Consider the following 16,322-nt stretch of genomic DNA (forward strand, 5'->3'; position numbering starts at 1 on the left):
GGGGGGGGGGGTCAGGGATGGGGGGAGTTGTAGAGGCGGAGGGGACCCGGAGGGTCATCTAGTCCAACCCCCTCACGGCCCCGAGATGAAGAGTCTCCTGCTCTCCACCTGCTCGCTAAGCTGGGAAGCCAAGTTTGAGAAACATTGGACGTGTTTGCCCATTAAGGAGGACACTGCACTCTTAACGTGCTCAGAGGTGCTGTTGCTCCTTCCCGTAGGGAGCCTCGAAATTAACGCCGAAGCCTTCCAAGTCAAGTGACATCACTGCCTCTGGCAAAACTGCATGACATCCCAGAGTCCTTGGGATACTTTCCTCCCAGAACTTGCAACAACTCTGACCATGGGTGATACTGCCTGTGGCTGAGGGGAGCTGGAGTGCAACAAAATTGGAGAGGACATAGTTTCTCTACCCCTGAGTTAAAGGGATACTACATATCAAGGAAACCAAAATGCTTGTTTACAAAGCTATTGTACTACCAACATTACTGTACGCTTCTGAAACATGGACCACTGATAAACGCCATCTCCAGCTCCTCGAAAGATTCCATCAACGGGGTCTATGAAAATTTGATGCATCACTTGGGAAGACAAGCGAACTAATACCAGTGTACTGGAATTAGCAAAGATCACCCGTGTTGAAGCGATGATTCTTCAACATCCACTTCGCTGGACTGGTCATGTTGTGCGGATGCCTGACGATCGTCTTCCAAAGCAACTACTCTATTCCCAACTTAAAAATGGAAAGTGTAATGCTGGTGGTCAACAAAATATGTTTAACAGTCAACAAAGACTGTCTCTGTTGTTGGGATACTGCCAGGGAGACAAAGTCCATCATGGCCCCCAAGCCGGCTGCCGGACGATCCATCGATCTCCCGTAGATACAGTATCAGCAATTAGCGACACGAGTTTCTAGAAATAGCTTGCCACATTCCAGAGCTCATGCACACTCTATCAGCAGATAATTCACAGCAGAAGTTGCACGCAGGAGAGCATTATTTACAAGTTTTATTCAGCGTTGATCAGAACAAAGAAAAACATGACTGCCTGCTTCAGTGTCTCCAGACACAGAGAGAAAAAATGAAAGCAACAGAAAACATAAACATCCTGTGAACAGGAAATGCGCAGACTCTGTGACTCACAAAGCCTGCTCCCTTTTAAGGTGGAACGGAAATATCCTAACAGTCTCAAGGCAAATCTAAAAAAATGTAGTATAAACACCGACAACTGGGAAACACTGGCCTGCGAGCGCTCCAGTTGGAGAACAGGCTTTACCAAAGGTGTCATTGGCACTCAAACTCAGGACGCAAGGGAGAAAGGTGCTAAGAGGAAGGCACGCTTAACAAATCCACACCGTGATCAATTCCCACCTGGAAACCAATGTCCCCACTGTGGAAGGACGTGTGGATCCAGAATTGGCCTCCACAGTCACTTACGGGCTCATTGTTAAAACCGTGTTTATGGAAGACAATCTTACTCGGCTACGAGTGATCGCCAAAGAAGAAGAAGAAGAAGGAAGACATATCAAGGACAATCTGGAGCGAGGATGAGAGCACTATTAAAGGATTAGAAATGGTGCAAAACCAATTTCTCAAGAGACTGTTTTCCGCACCCAAGGGAACAGCATCCGAACTCTTACACATGGAATGTGGATGGCCAACATTAACTGCAAGAGCTATTTGTACTTGGTTTAATTAGCTGAAAAGACTTGTTATGCAGAATTGGTGAACAGCCGGTAGTGGAAATCTAACACACAATATTATTTGAACTCTTTATTATTTCCCTAAAATAGAGGAGATTATATCTACAGACAAATGCCAACTAAGGGATTGGTGCCACTGGACAGAATCACTACATGATCTGCAAGCAATTAAATTCTCTAAATGCTTTCCTTGGTTCCCTCTTCTAAAAACAGTCCATTTTAGAGCCAGTTACCTGTCAAATCTCTGGCCAGCCTCACTTAGATTTGCTTTTGCTTAGCTGCATTTTCAAGTTATGCCCTCCACTGTCCTGGACAGATAATATAACAGGGTACCGTACGAAGATAAGACTCTGAATATGTGGGCATCTGCAGGTGGAAGACATCTTGCACTATTTATTATATTACTACAGTATTTACTATACCTTGGACCCAGGAGGCAATTTCTCACCTTACAGGAAATTTGTCTCCTCCCAACAGAGAAGGTCCTATTGCTTCTTGGTGATGCAAATGCTTCAGTGACTCAACAAGTCACCCTTTTTGCTTTGGAGGCCAGAAAAGATCAGAAAGAAGACCCTGGACAATGAACTGTAAGGGAGACGCAGAGATCTAAAGAGAGACCATTATTTGTGGCGCGACATTCCTTTTGCTTGTATTTATTTTTTATTCAGATTTGCCATGGCCAATGGCTAGTACAACAACATTTGGACAGGACATATCGAGGACAAAAATGCCTATTGTTTCCCATCCTTGGATGATGTGGCATGTCAGGTGAGGTAGGAAAAGGCCCGCCCATTGGTCTCTCTAGCAACCTCTTAGGGCATGCAAATAGCAACCCAGGCCAGTACCATAAGCAAGGGACTGGTTTGACTGGTTTAGCAGATTTCCTCTCATTAAATCTAACCCCACATACACAGGATCTCAGGTTTGGAAGGGACCCACAGGTGCCATCCAGATTGACACCCACAAACCTGTAACAATATGCTACTCTGATTAGCAAAACAAGTTGCTGTTGTTTTATTCCAAAAAACTGAAACATTTTCCACACACAAAAATAAACCTTTATTAATCACAGTTGTATGTGTGTGTCTTTCCTTGAGCCAAGCTGATCAGAATGTTTCTGGTATAGAATTTTTGCATGCTTTTCAGGGCATTAGAGTGGAAGAGGATGGGCAGATCTGAGCTACGGCAAACATCCCCCATGCAGGTCCCACTGAAATGAGTGGCAGCTGTACAAGAGCATGGTCAAGCTTTGACCCAGATCCTGTTCATTTCCATAAGGGTTGCCATGGGTTGTGATCCACTTGAATTAGTTGGAGGTGTCTGGATTTTCCAGCACCAATATTTGTCTCTGCTCTGGGTGCAAGCAAACCTCGGAGGATCAGGCTGTGACATTTGTGCAGCCTGATCCTATGTATGTTTCATTGCAAGTCACCAGACTGCAGCAGGAATGGGGAACCTGTGGCTCTCCCAATGCTGGACTCCAACCCCCATGAGCTCTAGCCAGAGAGACTAATGCTCACAGAATGATGGGAGCTGGAGGCCACCAAACTCAGGAAGGTAGTCACAAGGCCATAGAATTGTAGAGTTGGAAGGACCCTGAGGGTCATCTAGCCCAACCCCAATCCTTGGGCTCCAGTGTCGTTCACACAGGCCCATTACATTTCATCCAGTAAAACCCATGCTTAGCAAATCATCACCATGGAAAAACCACAAGCGTAAGAAAATGGGCCCCTTGGTATAATAGTTTAAGGCAGGGCCCAAGCAGGACACTCCACACACACACCCCATCTGTGGCTGTTGTGCATGCCCAGACTTCGGTGGGATGTTTCTGGGAGGCATTTATTTTTTGCCATCTTAGGCTTCTGCTAACCTTAGGTAAAGGTAAAGGGACCCCTGACCATTAGGTCCATGCGTGACCGACTCTGGGGTTGCGGTGCTCATCTCGCTTTATTGGCTGAGGGAGCCGGCATACAGCTTCCGGGTCATGTGGCCAGCATGACTAAGCCACTTCTGGCGAACCAGAGCAGCGCACGGAAACGCCGTTTACCTTCCCGCCGGAGCAGTACCTACTTATCTACTTGCACTTTGACGTGCTTTCAAACTGCTAGGTTGGCAGGAGCAGGGACCGAGCAACGGGAGCTCACCCCGTCGCGGGGATTCAAACTGCCAACCTTCTGATCAGCAAGTCCTAGGCCTTAGGATGGCCCAAATATACCAATACTCCTCTCTTGTTCTTCAGCAGCCTCAATTTGGCTACAATCTTGTCAGCAATAATCACTACATGAGGTCACAAGTCGAGGGAGACATGATGTCACAGAATCCAAAAGGTAGCCCTGCACATTGGCATCTGTGTGCAGGAAAATGTGCTTTTATTCAGGATTGTATCCAGTGCTGGTCCTACTCAGAGTAGACCCATTGAAGTTAATGGACACTGTTGGACAAATTTGCCCCAGGGATCTTCCCCAGAGGTAGTCAATTGCTCTGTGAGAGGGAGGAGTCTGACACCACAATCAGGCAAAACCACAAGTTGTTTATTCTCGAGACAGCGCTGCACGGACAACTCCCCGCTCATGCTGCAAAGAGGGAGGGCACCGTCCTATTTACATCACAAGTACTTTATTTATTTATTTTTTTAAATGATATTTATTGAGAAATTTTTTTTTAAAGTTACAGAAAAAAAAGAAACAAGACAAAAAAAGAAAAAGAAAAAGTAAAACCATCATTCTCCAATTCTCCACTTTCAATACCTTTTTTCCTTGACCTCCTCCTCCTCCCTTTTCCTGTATCCTGATTTATAATAATCACAGCAAATCCTTTCCATAATTCATAATATTCTGTCCTCACATTACCTTAATCTATTTTCATCTTGTCTTATATATAGAAAAAATTTAAAACTTAAATCTTAATTTTTACCAACTTCTCCTAACCATAACATTCTTACCTAATTCTTTAGACATTATTATAAGAGCCAAATAATTTCATTTCAACATTTTCCTAACATTCATCAATTTTGTAAAACAGTCCTAATGATAAAAATAGAAACTTAAGCAATCCAATCTTCATCCAGCGTCCCTTCCTCCTGGTCCCGGGTTTTGTCAGTCCTTTTTGTCCTATTATCTAGCACATTAACCTGGCAATCTTATATCTGAGGCCCTCAAGTCACTTCCATGTCCCTTCCGCCGCTCTTCTTCATATTTTCCTTTTATTCGTGGGGACTCCAGCTTGGTAATGTTTTTGACCCTTTTCAACAAAACAGTCCCTTTTCCATAGTCCAGACTAGACTCGATGTAGTATTTAAAAACATGTTCCAGATTCCCTTCAAAGTTGAGAGCCCCCACTGCTCCAGACATCTGACGGCCCCTTTCCAGACTCGAAAGTCCAAATCTCCCTGTATAGGGGGGTCTATCCAACCCCCCATTTCCAAACCAAACCAAATTTTATCTTTCCAAGTCTGGTCTTTTCCAAGTTCATTTGTCCAATCCAAAAATTTATATTCCTGCTGGGCTGCAACTCCTTCCGTCTCTAGCGCCCAAGATTCAGCAGAATCCTCATCTCTCAGCTGTTCTGTCATGGCACGCTCCTGTTTTAGTTCCTGGGTGGGCTCCATATAGTTTCCCACTACCTGTTCAAAGGTTCTGGCCGCATTAGTCATCAAATCCGTCTTCTGGCTTAACTGATCCAATAGGGCATTTATTTTGCAGAAAGCACCCAACAGTGCTTCTGCAGACATTGTCCTGCAAGGTCACAAACCCTTTCCCACGGTTGTAATCAGTGACAGCTGCAAGCTCCCAGGGATTAGTTACAATTTCACAGTTCCCCTCTAGGGGGAAAAAACTTCTGGTTGTTCTTTCTCTTAGAAACAATAGCAACAAAGTTTCTTTTTTAAGATATTTTGTCCATATTTGTTCTTTTAAAATGCGAAAGGGGGCAATGGAGTCACTATGTTTCTCTTCTTTTAACTATCTGTCAAAGACATTTGTTTCTGGTCAGTGAGCTTCAAACGTCAATTCTGACACCCCGCTCTAGGATCAGGACGGTGGAAAATTACTTTGCTTTAGATTCACTTCTGCAGGCTTAAACAGCTCAAAAGGGGTGAAGAGGAAACAAGATGGCGACGGAGATAGCAGCATAGTCAGGTTCGCCTGCCTTCAATTAAGATTTTAAGTAGTTTTTTAGCCTTCCTGGACTCTAATTTTACAGTTTTAATGATTTATTGGCTGCCTTATCACCTCACCACTGCCCCTGTTTTTCTTAGCTAACGTTTTATTGTTTTACTGGCGACGTTGATAAACTGCTGGTGCTGGAGGGAAGTCACCTTGGAAGTAAGACGCGCTTGCCAGAGCTCCCCTCTCTGGTTCATGCTGTGAGTTGCTCCGCTCCTATTTTTCTCTGGAAGTTGGCACGATAGTGTTTTGATGATAACGCCGGGAGCTCACCCTGTGGATGCTTGCAAAGCCAGCGCCGTAAATCTCCTTAATGAGCTTCACTAATAACCTGGCTGGCTGTAACTTGGGCAGCCATCGGCCGCGCTTCCCTGGCCTTCCACCAGCTCTTGCTTGGCCTTTGAAGGACTCTTAGATAACCGAGCCGCTCAAGGGGTTTGGCATGACAAATCTAAAACGTGGCCGTACCTCTTCTGTGGAAGACTGTTCCTTTAATGCCTCAGAACCTAGGTCTAAGATTTCGAAGCCTACTGGGCTGGATTCACCACCTAAGATCTTAGAGCCTTCTATCTCATCATTGGAGGAGTTTTTCTGCAATCTTGTGCCTCCTTCACCTGTTACTTCCAAGCAGATAGACTGTCCACATGATCCCCCAACGACTTTAAATACTCCCTTGTCAGGAGACAAATCGCTGTTGGATATGACCTCCAGCCCAGATGGCCTCTCTCCCTACCCCGACCCTCATCGTAAATCTTTATGTGATATAGTACAATCAGCGGAGCTGAGGACTTTGCAGAAATATTGCCTTCACTTGGCTGACGAAATAAAGGTGCTATCAGCTTCCATCAATATGTTAGAGGGAAAACTAAATGCCTTCACCAAAACCCCTGTCTCGATTTTGAAGCCGCCATTAAATCATCAGGGACCTGATAATTATGAGGCACAGAGCCTAAGTAGGGGGCAGCAGCTAGTAAACCTCCAACTTACCCCTAACAATATATGCTTGAACATCGCTCACTCCTGCTTCCCCTATTATGCCTGGAGAAATCGTAAAGCTGCTGTGATCTCATTGCGAATGTTGACCAGGTCTTACTTGGCCCAGGGTGGTCTCCTATCATTAGAATGGCTGCCAGAGACTCCAAAATTTAAGTGCTTGTTGCTCAAGTTCGACTCTCCCAGGCTTCCTGCACTTTTGAGCAAACTTCAAAATCGTCTCAACTGGTTTGGAATCTTTCCACAAAGATGCTTCTTTAACAATTGTAGGGGCATTATTGGGAAAATCCCAAATTCAGCAAATTTGGTTAGCTGGCCTACAAGGAGGACTGAGGACCGGAATTCGCAGCAACGGACCCTTCCTATGAACCCCTCCCCACGATTTACTAGCCGACCATCCCACCGGCAAGAAGGGACTGCCTTAAGGGGTAGAGCTTTGACGGGTCCAGCTTTGGCCACTATAGATGCTTCTAAAGAATGGCAGACTCAAGCCTATGTGGACCCCCCTGCAGCGAAAACGATCTCCAATCCTCAAAATGGCTGCATTCCTTGTGCTGATACCATGACGATGCAAGAGACACTGGGGGATCCAGTAGCCCTTTGGACAAACACTGAGGCAGTGGCAAGGCTAAACAAGCTACTGGAAGCTAACCGAAAAGGATGTCTTTCTTCTGTCTTGCATAGTGCTTTCCCATCAACAAGCCTCGATCCTCAAGGCACGACTCCTGCAACTACAGAGCATACGGCAAACGACGAGTCTATGGACTTGTCGGTTAGCAACACCCCCTCGTATCAAGATTTTCTCTTACAACGATCTGTAAATTCTCCCCAGCCACTGGCTGCTCCTGTGACATGTGACAACTTGAACCTGAAGTGCAAACAATCAAAAATCACTGCCTTTTTGCACCCTACTGCCCCTTCACGCAGCGTGCACCCCCATTTGGATTCTCCAGGATTAACCACGCAAGAGAAATCATGACTTGAGGGAAACACAAAGCGGCCTCTTACACTACTATCATGGAATGTGGCTGGTATTAAATCCAAACTGACAGATCCATCATTTGTTGCTTATATAAATGGCAGCCACATCCTCCTATTCCAAGAGTCATGGGCCTGTGAGGACTTCTAACAGGATACAAGGGCTTCTACCTGAATGCCACGCAGAATCCGTTATCACATGGTAGACCGCAAGGAGGCTTGGCTACTTTTGTTTCCCTAGCCATAAATCTTCAGGCCGAAAAAATCGACATCCAGTCGTCACTCATGCTGATTATAAAGTTGCAAACAGCAGAGGAAACGATAGTAGTGATCAATATCTACTTATGTCCAATTTATAAGAGAAACTTGGTTGATCTGAGATGGCAGGAAATCCAAGTGACATTGGAAACGCTTTTTGATAAATACCCCGAAGCCACTTTTCTGTTGGCGGGAGATTTTAATGGACGCCTGTCACACACTGACCAAATCTTATTCTCTAAATTTAGCAAGTACCCTTCTTCACCTCTTATGACTACAGATCTTTTACCAAGGAAATTCAAAGATAACATAGCCACTTACGCAGGTTTCAAATGTAGGCAAACCTTGCTGGCCCTCAATTTCCTTCTGCTAAATGGGGCAATCAGCTCGGACTACCCTGCCGAATTCACTTACTGGTCAGGTTCACGTGCATCCACTATTGATTTTGTCTGGATATCTCCTGACCTCACCTCAAAAATATCCAGCTTTAAGGTGGCTTCAAGATTGGAAAGTGATCACTTCCCTCTAGAAATTTCCTTGACTCTGGCTGACGAACTTGATAGGCACTCCTTTGTGCACCTATCAAATGACCATCTGGAGATAAGACCTACAGCCCTTAAATGGACCTCCAATTCGGCCCAGCAGCTGAATGAACTTCTCTGGTCTGATCAGCTCCAAATAAAAAGGGCTTCCCTTATGCAGGCGGATGACCCTCTACCAATGTATGACGATTTAGTAGAACTTCTAAAACCAACACTTGCTCGGTCCCCCACAAAGCATGGTAAACAGTTTTTCCACAAAAAATGGTTCGATGAGGAATGCAAAAACTTCAAGAATCATCTGTATAATGAATGGTTGGCATACAGAGCATCAAATGACCCCATGCCAAATAACCGTCTTATCACCCTCAGGAGAAGTTATAAAGCCCTACTAAAGGAAAAGAAGCTCGAGGCAGAAAGAAACAATTGGAACAACCTCTTGATAGCTGCAGAGAATAGAAATCCAGCCTCTTTTTGGCAGTTAATTTCCAGATACCTGGGTAGGCCGCTTGCAAGAATAGAACCCCACATCTCAGCGGACACTTGGGAAAGATACTTCGCCGATCTGTATGCAGCTCACGATGCCTGCGGAGATACGGTGGAGCCGGAATCCCTGCCCGATTGGGACCCAGTTACATGCCCTGAAGTTGAAACTCTCATAGATCGATTTAAAGCAGGCAAGGCCCCCGGTGATGACCTTATATCCATTGATGTCATCAAAGCAAACAAAGATTGGTGGATCCCACTTTTAGCAGCACTTTACACGCATATAAACAAAACAGCAAAATTTCCCTCAAGCTGGAGCTCTGCGTTGATTGTATTAATACATAAGAAAGGACCACGTACAGAGCCGAGCAACTTTAGGCCAATCAGCTTGCTAAATGTCATTGGGAAGATTTACTCGGGATACCTGCTAAACAAACTATCGAAATGGATGGAGGACGACAATATCATTGCTGATGAACAGGCAGGCTTTCGCCCTGGAAGATCTACCACAGACCAAATATTAACCTTGAATCACCTGGCGGAAAAGTATGCCGGCAAAGCCCCAAAGGTTCTTCATGTGGCCTTTATTGACCTTAAGCAGGCATTTGATCGAATCTCTAGAAAGCAGCTATGGACAAAACTGGCCGCTACAAAGATCGATCGCCGTCTCCTTCACCTGATTATCAGCCTCCATACAAACACCTTTCTGAGAATCAGGCTAGATAATAAAGGCCTAGTTTCCAACCCGGTTACCACCACTAGAGGGGTAAGACAGGGTTGTCTATTGGCCCCTGCATTGTTTAATTTTTACATTAACTCACTGGTGACTCACATGGCCAATGATGCTTTCCACCCCCCCAAATTAGCAGGCCGATCTCTGAACGTTCTTCTGTATGCGGATGACGCCGCACTTCTTGCCAGATCCCCTATTGGACTGAGGAGAATGTTGCAAGCTCTACATGAATACTGTGATCAGCATGAGCTCCAACCCAACTATGCTAAGACCAAGATCATGGTCTTCTCTGCCCGACCGAGACTCCATCGATGGTCGATGAACGGGATCCCCCTAGAGCAGGTTAACTGCTTTAAATATCTGGGACAAGTAATACGGTCAAATAGGTCTTTTCTGGCCCATAGAGACTATATAACAACTAACGCATCTGTCAGGGGTTCAGGAGCAGAGGCACAGGAAAGGGAGGAAATAGAGAGCGAGGGGGAGGAGTCCGAAGGTAATGTTAGCGATGACAGCGGTCCGAGGTCTCTGAGTCTTTCCAGCGAATCGGAAGATTCACAGAAAGGGGCTCCCATGGTCAGAGCAAGGGGGGTGCCGAGGGGGACACCCCAGGAAGAAGGGGCCAGAGGGGACTCAGAGAGAAGCAGTTGGAAATCAGGACCAGCGTCCACACCAGAGTGCAGTAGGGGGGAGGAGTCCCAGGCATCGGGATCAGGCGGCGCACTGCCAGTGGGAGGACATGAGTCAGGATTGGCCACGCCTCCATCGGGGAGCGAGGAAACGGTCGAGAGGAAGGTTGAAGGCTGGGCGCGCACGCCAAGTTCAAATGTACAGGAGGGCGGTGCAGTTGGCAGCCCGGATAGGGAGCCAGGTCCCAAAGCCCGCCGAAAAGACGGGGAGGAGTCAGGGGGGTCAACGTCAGCGTCAGAAGAATCCAGGAAGGAAGGGACCCCGGGGGGTAGCAGGACCCAGAGGAGAAAGGAGAGACGGAAGAGGTGGAGTAAGGCTAGAATCTTAAACTGGTGTACAGGGGGCGGAGACTCAGATGGAGCTTCGCCGATCTAACCATGAGACGTAGAGTTGCACGCAGCAGCTTGAGAATGGAAACTGTAACTCAATAAAGACTTTTGTTTAATGATCGCTGGCTAGCGTGATCCTCTGTGAGCTAGGATCTGGAAGCAGCTCTGACAGCATCTAAAGCAGCCATCCAGATTAGATCTCTATATGCTAAGAATCAGGCTCAATCAATCAAGATAGCTTTGAGACTCTTTCAAATGAAAGTCCTCCCCTTTCTTTTGGTGGGCATCTCTTTAGGCTCCCGTAGGGATTTTTTGAAACTGGATTCTATCCAAACGCGATTCCTTAGAGCCATCCTTAGGATTCCCCCCTCGGTAGCGGGTGCGGTTATGAGATTAGAGGTCGGCTGGCAAGCTCTACGGTATGTGGCCTTGAAGACGAAGCTCTGGCTATGGCTCAAGCTTTGTTTTAAACCAGTGGGTATTGCCCCCTTGATATTGAGGGACGATTTCCAATCATCGTGGGAAAGGGAGGCCATTAATGAGGTTCAATCCTGCGGATTGTCTCTCCTTTACTTTGAGTCCATGACGTACAATCAAGCTAGAGCTGTGATCTCCCGGAGACTGAGTGACATTGCCAGACAAGAGGACATAGCCCAGGTAAAACCAGGGATGTTCCTAGGGGACCAGATTTATCGGACCATACCAGCCCCCTACCTGGCAGAAATCCACTATGTGGAATACCGTAGACTTCTTACAGCGGCTAGATTAAATGTCCTTGACTCTGCGATATTGTGGGGAAGGTACAGGGGAGTACCATACGCCCAGAGAACCTGTCATTGTTCCATGGGGGTGGTTGAGTCCACCGAACACATTCTCTTGACTTGCCCTTCCTATGCAGAGCTTAGACAAAATTTTATAGACCCACTCTTATGTCAATTCAGCTTCCTACCCGGAGAAAACCAGGTTTTACACTTGCTGAATAACACCACTAGAGCTATACCTTCCTTGGTGGCCAAATTTCTCTTCTTAGCTTTTAAGCGTCGCAAGACTATAATTGACTGTATTGATATGGGGCTATCTGTTTAGCCCATTTTAGTGTTGGCTAAGTTTTAAAATCTTCCTGGATGTTTTAACTGTGTTTTGACAAAATGTACTTTTTTCTGACTGACGGTCGAATAAAAATGATGATGATGATGATGATGAACAGCTCAAAAGAGCTCCCCCTTCTTCTCCTGCTACCGAAGGGGGGTTCAGCGATTTTAAATGATGAAAGTCAATCCTTTAAGAGTGATTTTTAAAGCTCTAGTTTGCGTTGTCTTTGCTTTGTTCTGGCTACAGGGAAACGGAAGGCTGACTTCCTGTTTAAACCTTTCCGTTTCAGTACCAAATTAGGGAGGATTTTTAGGTCCAAATTCCTTTCTATTTCACCAGTTCTTATTTAAAGTCCAAATATTCAATGTTCCAGTACTCACGGTTGGTTATTTTAAATGCCAAATTGTCCCAGGAAAAAGGCAGCGCTCTCTGGCAACGGCTATGCGGCTTCGCTCTGCCGAAAAAGCGATTGACTCACAGCACTGCGCCACTTCCCCCTCTTCGCTTCGGAGCCCGTTTGTGGGTTCCTTTGCGGGTTGGGGGGGCGCTAAGGGTGCCCGCCGAGTCCCACGGTCACAGGCTTCATCCGCCTGTGATTTCCAGAAGGGTCCCCGCTTCGCCGCAGCGGAAAAGACCCGTTTCATGCGGAGCTGGTCCCTCCAGTTCGGAGGGAGTCCGCCATTGCCGATGGCGCCACCCCGGAAGACATCACAAGTACTTTATACCCTAAAGCCTGTCCAAATTTCTCTTCTACAATCTCCTATTGGTTAAGAAATTGAAGTTTACAGACTTTCCGGTCCGCCTATTACATATTTTCTCCTTGATATGTACCCCCACTGTTACATACATCACATGTTCATGTTAATTAGCTGTAGCTCCACCAGGGGCGGTTTGACTAATATTCATAGCCCTTTTAATCATGCGCAATGCCTTTCTAACTGTTCTCTTCCATTTTTCCTCATGATTTTGAGTCACCCACAGACTGTCTAATACAGGGGTCAGCAAACTTTTTCAGCAGGGGACCGGGCCACTGTCCCTCAGACCTTGTGGGGGGCCGGACTATATTTTTTTTTTGGGGGGGGTGAATGAACGAATTCTTATGCCCCACAAATAACCCAGAGATGCATTTTAAATAAAAGGACGCATTCTACTCATGTAAAAACATGCTGATTCCCGGACCATCCACGGGCCAGATTTAGAAGGCGATTGGGTCGGATCCAGCCCCCGGGCCTTAGTTTGCCTACCCATGCTCTAATACCTTTTGGCTACTCTCAGCAATTTCTATACTTAATGTATTACATATTACCACGAGTTTCCTCTGTCTTTGCAATGCAAACAGTTACAACAGCAAGGTGAAGCATGGTTGCTTCTGCTAAGCCTTTTCTTATCCATTTATCCCACAGACATGAATAACTTAGTGAGTCTACTCTGAGTAGAACTTAGATACTGCCTATAGTGGTCTTAAAAGAAAAAGAAAAAACCTCATTACCTGAGATATGTCATAATATGCCTCAGTGCTTTTTTTCTGGGGGGACGCAGGAGTACACATAACGCCCAAACATTTCGTGAATCTTTGTACTTTTGTCCATTTACTGTATTTATTCTATGATTCTATTTTTCCTGATTTGAACTATAAAATGGTGATTTTCTTGAGTCAAAATGTTTTTGTTTTTGTTGTTTAGTCATTCAGTCGTGTCCGACTCTTCGTGACCCCCTGGACCAGAGCACGCCAGGCACTCCTGTCTTCCACTGCCTCCCGCAGTTTGGTCAAACTCATGCTGGTAGCTTTGAGTCAAAATGAGAGTAACCCTAAACATTTTTTTAAAGAAAAAAAGCACAAATTGCATACATTCAATGACGCCAAATTAAAAGGTGTCAGTTTTTTCTCCTAAATCTGTTTAAACTGCCTTTCTATTTCTTTGGCAGACTTTCTGTTAAAGAATCCACCTCAGCTTGGGCCAGACCTTTTACTCTGTGGTTACTGCCAAGTTAAAATTGTACTATGTATTCATCTGGTACAAAATTCCTTGCATGTAGAAAAATAGCACATCAAGAAGTGGCTTATATTATGTGCGCTCTCTCTCTCTCTCTCTCTCTCTCTCTCTCTCTCTCTGATGTACTACTTTACTAATTGCAGGGAGGCCTGATTTGTTTTGTCTTTACACAGGGAAAGTTTAAGAAACACATTGAACTGACTCTGCTTAGTCTGCCAACTCATTCTGCAGCATGTGCAGACTGGACTTTCCTGTGTACCTCTGTTGTAGAGCCCCTGCTTCCAAGGCATGAAATGCCTGTATGTTCTTCTAAACTAGGGGCATAGCTCAGTGGTACAGGACCTGCTTTTTATGCAGAAGGTAAGCTCCCAAGTCGATTCACCAGCATCTCTGGCATGGAGGCAGCAGATGCTGCTGTTTGTAGATGCCCACTGCAGTGGTCCCAACTCCACCTGCTGTGGAAAGGACCACGCTTGCTTCCAGGAGCAGCTGCAGAGACAAAATCTCCTCTGCAAGAAAGGCTTTCCTTCTAAACGGCCTCTCTTGGCTTAGGGGAATGCAGATGTCAGTTCTGGTTTGCCACTTTCCCCATCATGTCACCTGCTAATCACAGCGGCAGAGGACACAGGAACGAAAAGGATTTGAGTTCCATGACGCAGGCACAGGAAATCCAGGTTTCTTGAACCAGATTAATGGCCAGCTTAAGATGAAAGAGCTAAGAAGGGCATACAAAATCTGGAAAGAGACTCTGGTCACTGCCAACCTGTTTACTGAGCATTCATCCTGATTTGCTTCCACAAATCTGTGGGGAGGTTGTACAATGTATGCTGTTTAGGGAGCAATCATTCTTATTTGTTTGTGGGGAGATGTCACATCTATACCTTCCAGTGCATGTCCCCAACACTTTTCTTAGCACAAAAATCTATGGCTGCAGGGAGTGGGTTTGCTGCGCAAGAACTCCAACTCAACTGCAGTTGCACAACCTGAACTTGTTGGTGCGCAAGAGAAGCCCACCCACAAAAGAGCAAGAGTCTGAAACAGCCTCATCGTTTTGGAAAGTTCCTTTTACCAGCATTCGCCAACTTGCCTTATGCAGTCACCTACAGAGAACATGTTTAGCACAGAGCCTGCCTGGGTGATCCCAGGTTCTAGTAAAGCGAGAGAGGGATGGACGACTTCTTTCTAAGCACCACGAATAAATGCCAAATCAGAGAGGGATGGCTTATTCCGACTTTCTCTTGTGCTGTGTTTCTAGACACAGGTATGTGCTTTAAAGCTCCCTGTCAGAGTGCTTTGTTTGGTTTTTTTGCCTCTGTGCTTTCCCTGTGAAAACCCACTCTTTGCAATTCTATGAAATGACAATCCTTGAGCCACTGGGAACTTTTGGGCTGGAAGAGTGGGATATGAAAGATTTAAATCTCTCTCTCTCTCTCTCTCTGTCCCCCCTTGCTTGCCTTGTTTCTCAACTAAACAGCTACAAATGTACCCTTTCCTCACAGACAAGTCAGAACCCTGGAATTGTAGAGTTGGAAGGGACCCCGGCAATGCAAGAATCTCAACACATGGCCCCCCATCCAATGCAAAACCATACTGGACCTTGCTTAGCTAGCAGCTTTATTGCTGCACCACTAGGGAGGTCATAATAGTGGCACCATAAGGTAAGGAGAGTAGTTCAGCAGAGGTGACAGGATCATAGCAGGTACAGAGGATTTTGCCTTCTGCCTTGCTCGAGGGCTTCCTTGCAGAATCATAGAATCATAGAGTTGGAAGAGACCACAAGGGCCATCGAGTCCAACCCCCTGCCAAGCAGGAAACACCATCAGAGCACTCCTGACATATGGTTGTCAAGCCTCTGCTTAAAGACCTCCAAAGAAGGAGACTCCACCACACTCCTTGGCAGCAAATTCCACTGTCGAACAGCTCTTACTGTCAGGAAGTTCTTCCTAATGTTTAGGTGGAATCTTCTTTCTTGTAGTTTGGATCCATTGCTCCGTGTCCGCTTCTCTGGAGCAGCAGAAAACAACCTTTCTCCCTCCTCTATGTGACATCCTTTTATATATTTGAACATGGCTATCATATCACCCCTTCACCTCCTCTTCTCCAGGCTAAACATGCCCAGCTCCCTTAGCCGTTCCTCATAAGGCATCGTTTCCAGGCCTTTGACCATTTTGGTTGCCCTCCTCTGGACACGTTCCAGTTTGTCAGTGTCCTTCTTGAACTGTGGTGCCCAGAACTGGACACAGTACTCCAGGTGAGGTCTGACCAGAGCAGAATACAGTGGCACTATTACTTCCCTTGATCTAGATGCTAGACTCCTATTGATGCAGCCCAGAATTGCATTGGCTTTTTTTTTAGAAGGGGCATAGAT

Source organism: Podarcis pityusensis, assembly GCF_964106645.2.
Source record: "Podarcis pityusensis genome assembly, chromosome: 8".
Classification (NCBI taxonomy): domain Eukaryota; kingdom Metazoa; phylum Chordata; class Lepidosauria; order Squamata; family Lacertidae; genus Podarcis; species Podarcis pityusensis.